The 9,239-nt window shown below is 40.3% G+C and overlaps 1 pseudogene; it reads left to right on the top strand.

The window, feature by feature from the left end:
- Window positions 1-6,193: 6,193 nt before the first annotated feature.
- LOC129826816 (U7 small nuclear RNA) lies at window positions 6,194-6,250 on the top strand (annotated as a pseudogene).
- Window positions 6,251-9,239: the final 2,989 nt, after the last annotated feature.

The following is a 9,239-nucleotide window of genomic DNA, read 5'->3' as shown; positions in this document are numbered from 1 at the left end:
TGATGGAGTGCTGCATCAGATGACCTGGCCTCCACAATCATCCGACCTCAACCCAATTGAGATGGTTTGGGATGAGGTGGACCGCAGAGTAAAGGAAAAGTAGCCAACAAGTGCTCAGTATATGTGGGAACTCTTTCAAGACTGTTGGAAACGCATTCCTCATGAAGCTGGTTGAGAGAATGCCAAGAGTGTGCAAAGCTGTCATCAAGGCAGAGGGTGGCTACTTTGAAGAATCTAAAATATATAATATTTTTGGTTACTAAATGATTCCATTTGTGTTATTTCATAGTTTTGATGTCTTCACTTTCATTCTACAATGTAGAAAATAGTAAAAAATAAAGAAAAACCCTTGAATGAGTAGGTGTGTCCAAACTTTTCACTGGTACTGTGTGTGTGTGTATATATATATATATATATATATATATATTGTTTTGGGGAGGGGAGGGGGTGGATCAGCTTTAATATTGAAGATAGATTGTGGCCTCCATCAATGTAATTGTCTGCATCAATTCCAATCACCCATATATTTTTTTGTAAGTATATATATTATTATTTTCCCCTAACACTACCATCCCTCCCATAATTTGAGTAAACTAATGGACAACAACACTTAGGCTTCTACTTCCAGCATATACATACTATATATATTTTACGGACACAGTATATTTTACAATAGTTATCTTTTGTTTATTTTTCTGTCCCATCCTTGAGCTCCACTCAACCCCTCCCATCTATCTCTGAACACCATCCACTTTTAATTTCTATGTGCACTTAACTTTTGATTATCTTTAGGATCCTATCCTGTATATCAAATTTCAGCCAGACCGCCCAGGCAACCCGAGCAGCCTACATGCCCGACCCCCACCAGTCTAGTCAATAACTGAACTCTCCCAACACAACATCCTTCTCATCTTTTTGTTTTGTCTCAGGGGAAAGGTTTGGAACACAAAAATGTAATGAAAACACACATGCACCTACACATTAACACACAGAAACAGCACATCTTCCGTATAATTCATATCATCGGCCTAATAGTACTGTGGAGCTCGTTTTACTTGCACACAATATAGCGGGGTCACCTCATCCTGTCCCTAGGGGTCCACGGCCCTGTAGCGCCCCAACCCAACACACCCCACTCAGCTTTAGGATCTTAGTGAAACATTCATCATTTGTTTCAGATGTGTAAGATCAAGGCCAGAGTGACAACAGTACAGCAGACCCCCAGGGCCAGGACTGAGCAGCCCAGCAGCTAGGGATTGCCTATATAGGTATCTCCCCTGACGTGGGCATGTTTTCAATACAGACTCCTTTTGTCTAACAGTATTCCATATAAGGCATCCAAACCTAATGAAAGTTGCACAGTGTACCCTTAATCTTAAAACAAATCTAGTGATACTGTACATAACTTGACATTTCTTCCATACATTGTGGGAGGATAACCATCCTTCCAATTACTGACAATGCATTTATTAGCCACTGTAAATGCTAGGTTACACAGTTTCTTCTGATAACAGTGTCCAGTATCAACATTTCCAAGTTAACAGGGAGAAGGGAGAATCTATAGACATGCTGAGATAAAAGAACATACTCTTTGACAGAATTCAGCCAGCCTTCACAAGACCACAACATATGCAAAAATGTTCCATTTTGTGCTTTACACCTCCAGCAGAATAATACAATTTCTGAGTGTATGATATTCAGTTTCCCTGGCATATAGTACGTTCTATGGATGTTCTTAAACTGCAGTAATTTATGTCTGAGATTCTATGAACATGACTGTGCATTCAAATATATCTGTATCCATTCATCATCATCAATAGTGTCTCCCGGGTCTTCCTCACATTTTTGCTTTACATGTTTTGTGTCATCAGGAAAAGCCTCTATCAACCCTTGATACAGTTTGGAAATCAACTTTGGAGGTTTGTTAGACTACCTTAAAATAGCATCTGGCTTGTCCAGTGTTTGCTGGACAGAGAGAATAAAGTGTTGTGTCTGCAAAAATTAACCTCACCTCTGTCACAGACTGGTCTTCCCTGGCTGCCTTACCCTGCAGAGAAACCCTGTCACCATTTGATCCTCCTAAAAGTAGGCATGGAAAAAAATTACCTTCGTGTACAATTATGCATTATGGTTCAATAATTGAAATGATGATTATACTCAGATCTCAGACTGTAGCTTTAAGCTTAATCTGCTGTCATGTAGCTACTGTAGATCTACCCATCAATTCAAGATGGAACGTTGTATCATTCACTAAACATACTGTGGAATTCACCTGAGCTCCATAGACTGGTCTTCCCTGGCTGTCTGACCCTGCTGGGAATTGTCCTACTCCTTAAAGGTAGACTATAAAAATAGCTCAAGATAAAGTGCAAGACTCCAACTTTGCTCTCTTCAAACTGCATCTATCATATTGGCTGATATAGCCCAGTAATACAATAGAAGGGCCATGTGAGAATCTCTTGTAATTTAACTTATTTCATAAGTTATTTTTGCGCATTTGATATTGCCTATAGGGCGCAAAATTGCTGGGACCATGGCTGGCAAGTGAGCTGCGTCAGATATGCCTAAAATCACATTGCGGGACTGCGGTCGGTTCTGGGACCAGTTCTAGCGGTAGCGGTTGAGAGTGGGACAGAAAGCCAGCGGGTGGTTTCATCATTTGATTCAGGTCTAGTTGATTGAGGCAAAAATAATAGCTAATGAAAGCCAACTTTTGGTCAGTTCTCTCTCTAATGGTACATCAACTGGCAAAAGCTTGCCAAGTTAATTTACTCCTGAAACAGGACAAAACAAAGGCTACAAAACATTTGCATACCAACAACTGCTGTTAGATAGTAATAATTGCCACCTCATATCGCTATCTAACAGATAGCTAGAGGCTAGAGCTAACCTGGCTGTGGTAGCTACTCACTAGCATAGCTTATTCATTCACCTCAGTCGAGAGAGGATGAAACATTAGCTAACATTACATTTCAGTTACAATACTAGCTCAGCACTCCAAATAAACACTAGTTTAGTTTTTTCTGTTAAGTTAAACAGCAGTTACCTTGCCAGCCTCATCAGTTAACTGAAGAGTAGCCAGTTTCTGTTCTGCTACCTTTTACAACTTGGTGAAAGAGCACTACACGTACACAATAAACCATGCTCAACTCTCCTATGCTGGTCCAGCCAGCCTTCCAGAAGCTTTGCCTTCACACAACCTGTCAGCCCGCTCTGTGGGGTCCGAGCGGTCCTAAAGCCAGTCGGTTAAACACTCCAAACAGCCTACGTGGCTGCTCGGAGGCGTCCGCATGGTCCTAAAGCAAATCGTTGCTGCATTTTGTATCACATTTGAATGCTAAACCTGGGGATGACAAAAATGCAATTTCAGAATGTGGGGAGGACATCCCCAGTGAAAGCTGCACCCCTGTTGCGCCCCTGATAAAACCAGTATGTATGTATATGAATATGAGAGGATAAATAAACACATTCATTATATAAATATTACAATAAATAATGACAGGAATCTCATGTTCCCATTGTAATGACTACTATTTCAAATGTATTTTCAGCGTTACATATAATCCTGTAATTATAAATCACTGTTCTCAATCTAAAGGTGAATAGTCAATGTTGTTCATTGTAGTAGATTGCTGTTCATTAGATTTGTCTTGAATTATTTTGATAAATCATGCGCTTTAATTATATGTATTTGCTAATAACATCTCTGAGATGCTAGAGTTTCAGAAATGATGTAGAAAAAATGGAAGTGTGGGCTACAGGAAAGAACACTAGGTGGAGAGAGTTCGCTTTGTGTGGTCAATCTCAGAATAGCCTCTTTACAAGCTCGTCATAGGGCTGCAGGTAGCCTAGAGTTTAGAGCTGTGGACCAGTAATCGCAAGGTCTCTGCTTCGAGTAGCCTGTACTACTATGGCTAACCCTGTAAAAAAAAAAAAAATCACTGCACCTATCCGGTGAATGTGACTTTAAAACTTTATTTTTATTTTTTCAAGGGCGCAACTTTGTTTTTGAATCGGGGGGGACATATTTATTATTTTTGTCGGATAAACACTCCAAACAGCCTACCTGACCGCTCAGAGGCATCCGCATGGTCCTGAAGCACACCGTTGTCTCGTTTTGTATCACATTCCAATGATAAAACTGGGTGGGAGAAAAATACAATTTCAGAATGTGGGGCTAAAACAACATGGGCTATTTACTCCACCAGCAGTTTCATGATTATCCACGACCATGCAGCTGTCCAATTACAACTGAATCTAGTTATGTGAGGGCACACTAATTGATAGTGTAGTGGAGAAAGGAGAGCATCAGGTCGATCAATCCACCCCCACAGACGAGAGGTTCTGAAAACAGACACTGTAGAAGAACTTCAATGGAATAAAGCTCCAGGGGAATCCTATATGTGCACATGTAGTCATCATCAGTGAGAACTGCAAACAGTGAGAACGTGACAGTCACTATTGACCAGCATGTTCTCTCACACACACATTTCTCATTCATTGCACATGCAGTGCCCATATGAAGATAGACTACGCCGTTTACTATATAATACTACAGTACATACTATAGAATTGTAAAGTAAACTAGTATACTGTAGAATACTATGCTACCCACTGTAGTAACCCTAGATCATGTGTAGTACTTACTATAGAATGTTGTAGTATACTGTAAAATACTAAATACTTCCATATTATCCCCAAAAAACTGTTATAAAAACTTAATTTGCATATACACCCCCACCAATGTTCCAGTTTGTGTCACCCATAAGTGAGAAACCTACATGCCAAGTATAGACCATATACACTACATGACCAAAAGTATGTGGACATCTGCTCATTGAACATCTTGTTCCAAAATCATGGGAGTCAATATGGAGTTCATCCCCATTTGCTGCTATAACAGCCTCCACTCTTCTGGGAAGGCTTTCCACTAGATGTTGGAACATTGCTGCAGGGACTTGCTTCCATTCAGCCACAAGAGCATTAGTGAGGTCAGGCACTGATGTTGGGCAATTAGGCCTGGCTCGCAGTCGGTGTTCCACTTCATCCCAAAAATGTTTGATGGGTTGAGGCCAGTGCAGGCCAGTCAAGTTCTTCCACACCAATCTCGACAAACCATTTTTGTATGGACCTCGGTTTGTGCACGGAAGCATTGTCATGCTGAAACAGGAAAGGGCCTTCCCCAAACTGTTGCCACAATGCTCAGAATCGTCTAGAATGTCATTGTATGCTGTAGAGTTTAGATTTGCCTTCACTGTAACTAAGGAGCCTTGAAAATCAGCCCCAGAACATAATTCCTCCTCCACCAAACATACATTTGAGGAACTGACTTGTTGGAAAGGTGAAAGTTTAGATTTGAAAGTAACTGAGCTCTTCAGTAAGGCCATGCTCCTACCAATGTTTGTCTATGGAGATTGCATGGTTGTGTGCTCGATTTTATACACCTGTCAGCAACGGGTGTGGGAGAAATTGCCGGATCCTGTAATTGGAAGGGGTGTCCACATACTTTTGTGTATTGTGTTCCCTACAGATTATAGTAAAGAGCAGGAATGCTGAACTATTTATTCAGCAGTGGTGGAAAAAGTTCTCATTGTCATACTTGAGCAAAAGTAAAGATACCTTAATAGAAAATGACTCAAGTGGATGTCACCCAATAAAATACTACTTGAGTAAAAGTCTAAAAGTATATGTTTTTAAATGTACTTAAGTACAGTGGTGGAAAACTATTCAATTATCAAGTGAAAAGTACAAGTAAATGCTATTCATCAAATTCCTTGTATTAATCAAACCAGATGGCATGATTTTCTTGTTTGTTTCAATTTACGGACAGCCAGGGGCAGACTCCAATACAGACATAATTTACAAATGCAGTATTTGTGTTTAGCCAGTCCACCAGCTCAAAGGCAGTAGGGATGTCAACATGTTATATTGATAGGTCTGGAAATTGGACCCTATTGCTGTCCTGCCTGAGCATTGGAAATGTATCGAGTACTTTTTGGTGTCAGGGAAAACGTATGGGAGTAAAAAAGAACATATTTTCTTCAGAAATGTAGTACATTTAAAATGTGTCAAAGATATAAATAGTAAAGTAAAGAGACCCCAAAAAACTACTTAAGTAGTGCTTCAAGGTATTTTTACTTAGTTACTTTACACCACTGCCATTCAGACCCCAGTCCTACCTACCTACAGGTTATAGAAAATGTGCTCTTTTAGTATTTCTCTAGTAGGTTTCTTCAAGGAGAAAGCCTCCACTTCTATGTCAAAGATATATTAAATACTACAGTAATGTCCGCAAAAACACTACAGTAAATACTACAGTATACTACAGTCAGCAAAAACACTCCATTAATTACTATTATGTGTACTACATATTATTTTATTACAGTATTTATGCTATAGTTAACTATAATTACTACAGTATACTACAGTGAATACTACAGTTAAGTCTGTAAAAACACTACACTGAATATTAAAAAAATTCAAATTAAATAAAAATATTTGTCACATGCTTTCTAACAACTGTCACGACTTCCGCCGTAGTTGCTTCCTCTCCTTGTTCGGGCGGCGTTCGGCGGTCGACGTCACCGGTCTTCTAGCCATCGCCGATCCACCTTTCATTTTCCATTTGTTTTGTCTTGTCTTCCTGCACACCTGGTTTACATCTCCTACTATTTAACATGTGTATGTAGCCCTCTGTTCCCTCCATGTCTGTGTGGGGTGTTGTTGTTTTTTGTCAAGGTTGGTACGCTTCCGGCTGGTTTGTGCCGGATTTTGTTTTATACCCGTGCTTTGTGGCAGTCGGTACTTTGTACTTGGGTTTTGTACTTTGTGCTGCCTCACTTGTTCTTTGGGCATTTGTGTTGTGATGCGGTTGCGTTCTGTATTATGATTGCCTAAGTAAAGTGCTTTTTCATCTCTGCTCTCCTGCGCCTGATTTCCATGCACCAGCTACACCCACCACTGACAACAACACGTGTAGACTAACAGTGAAATACTTACTTAAAATAGAGAAATATAGAGAAGTAAAACACGTAATAATGAATACATTATGAGTAACGATAACTTGGCTATTTACACGGGGTACCAATACTGAGTCAATGTGCTGGGGTACGAGGTAATTGATGTAGATATGTATATACAACTAGGAATAAAGTGACAGATAATAAACAGTAGCAACAGCGTATGTGATGAGTAAAAAAAAGAGTCAATGCCGGTTAGTCCAGGTAGCTATTTGGTTAACTATTTAGCTAACTATTTAGCAGTCTTATGGCTTGGGGTAGAAGCTGTTTAGGTTCCTGTTGGTTCCAGACTTGCATCGGTACCGCTTGCCGTGCGTTAGCAGAGAGAACTACTTTACGTCTTGGGTGGCTGGAGTCTTTGACAATTTTGGAGGTCTTCCTTTGACAGCGCCTGACATAAAGATCCTGGATGGCAGTGAGTTCGGCCTCAGTGGTGGACTGGGCCGTATGCACTACCCTCTGTAACCAATTTTCAATTTGGGCTGTAACAGAAAAATTTGGGGAAAAGTCAAGGGGTGTGAATACTTTCAGAAAGCCCTGTATATACTGTATACTATAGTATTTTTTTCATGTGGGTGAAAATGCTTTGGGAGTTTTTTGGAGTCTAAAGGTTATTTCAGGACCATGGCAGTTAGGCGTGTGTGTCTGAGTCTCAGTCTCTCTCAGAGAAGGAATGAATTAACAGCGTCTTTGCCCTCGTGGGAACTTCGTATTGAAGTATTTCTATGGAAGTCTACCCTTCGTATGTCACAAGCACGTCACATTGGGCTGAGTCAAAAGTAAAATCAGCAGGGTCTGGTTCACATGTCATTGCAACAGAGGATGGAAACTTCTATTTTTCCACTCTGATCCCTTTTCAGCCAAAGCTCTATTAGTGGAATTCATTAGAAGTGTTGTATTTCAAAGACCGTAGAACATTGAAAACCAGAAGCAGAGGGTAGGGCAAAGAGAGACTTAAAAATGTGTAATGCCTTTCTCAGTACTTATTTTTTGTATTATTTGATTGACGATACTAGTGTGCTACCTGCATGACTATTTTATCTTTCTTTGGAAGCTACAGCCCACGCACCCACACACTTCTTATTCAGGAAACTGGGAGCATCTGCATAGGAGGGGTATCTACTCGGTACTGGTTGTAGGTTTTTACCCACAACTTTTCTATGATCAGAAAAAAAGCAATTGTGTGCTTTTAATAATGCAGGTTCGATTGAATTGGGCTCTTAGTCTCTTTGTATCGCTCTTTGTATCCCTCTCTCCATCCCAGAGAGCGAGAGACAGTCAGTTCATCATCAATACCATCTGTGTTTTGAGCCAATAGCCTCTCGATTACGTCAGCACTGAGACAGTATGACTCACAGAGAGAGAGGCACATTCATGCCAGCCAATGTCAATGGGGACAGAGTGTCTGCTGGCTCAATAAGTATTTCTGGCCACTCCCTCAGGTCAGCCTGTCCACTTGGCTGCCAGGACTTGCTGGAGATACTCATCTTCATGCCGGGAGTGACGATTGTCGTTGCAATGCCATTCACATTCCAAACGCACAGAGGAAGTACATTGTAACACCCAAGAGAAAATAACCATAGGAAAGTCAACCAATACTGCCTGCGCTCCATCCACTGTTCACTACCATGCTTCTGCCTTGATGGAAATTACAGATAACCCCTCTGTAGACATTATTATTATTATTATGCCCACAATGTGGTCAGTGCATACCCACATGAGGAAACCTGGTTGAGAAATACTCAGAAAGCAAATTTTCTGTATCAGGTAGGTAGGTAGGCAGGTCAGAATGGAAAGTTCAGTGCTTCTGCTGTTTTCTATAACCTGAAGGGAACACAATATATGGTCTATACTTGTCATGTAGGTTTTTGACTTATGGGTGGCACAAATTGGGATATGGGGGAGGGGAATGGGCAAGGTATATGCAAATTAAAACTGTAGTATATACTAGTAATTACTGTGTTTTTGCGGACATCACTGTAATATTTACTGTGGTGTTCTGCGGTCTGTAGTATACTGTATTATTTAATGTAGTATTCTACAGTATACTACAAAATCTTATAGTAAGTACTACACATGATCGGGATACTACAGTGTGTAGTATAGTATTCTACAGTACTGTATATTACAGTTTACTACAGAGTTCTATAGTATTTACTGTAGTATTCTATACTAAACGGTAGTATTTTTTCACGTGGGTATCCATGCAATCACTTTCAT

This window comes from Salvelinus fontinalis, chromosome 28 (assembly GCF_029448725.1).
Source record: "Salvelinus fontinalis isolate EN_2023a chromosome 28, ASM2944872v1, whole genome shotgun sequence".
NCBI classification, from domain to species: domain Eukaryota; kingdom Metazoa; phylum Chordata; class Actinopteri; order Salmoniformes; family Salmonidae; genus Salvelinus; species Salvelinus fontinalis.
This window is presented reverse-complemented; position numbering and strand designations above follow the sequence as displayed.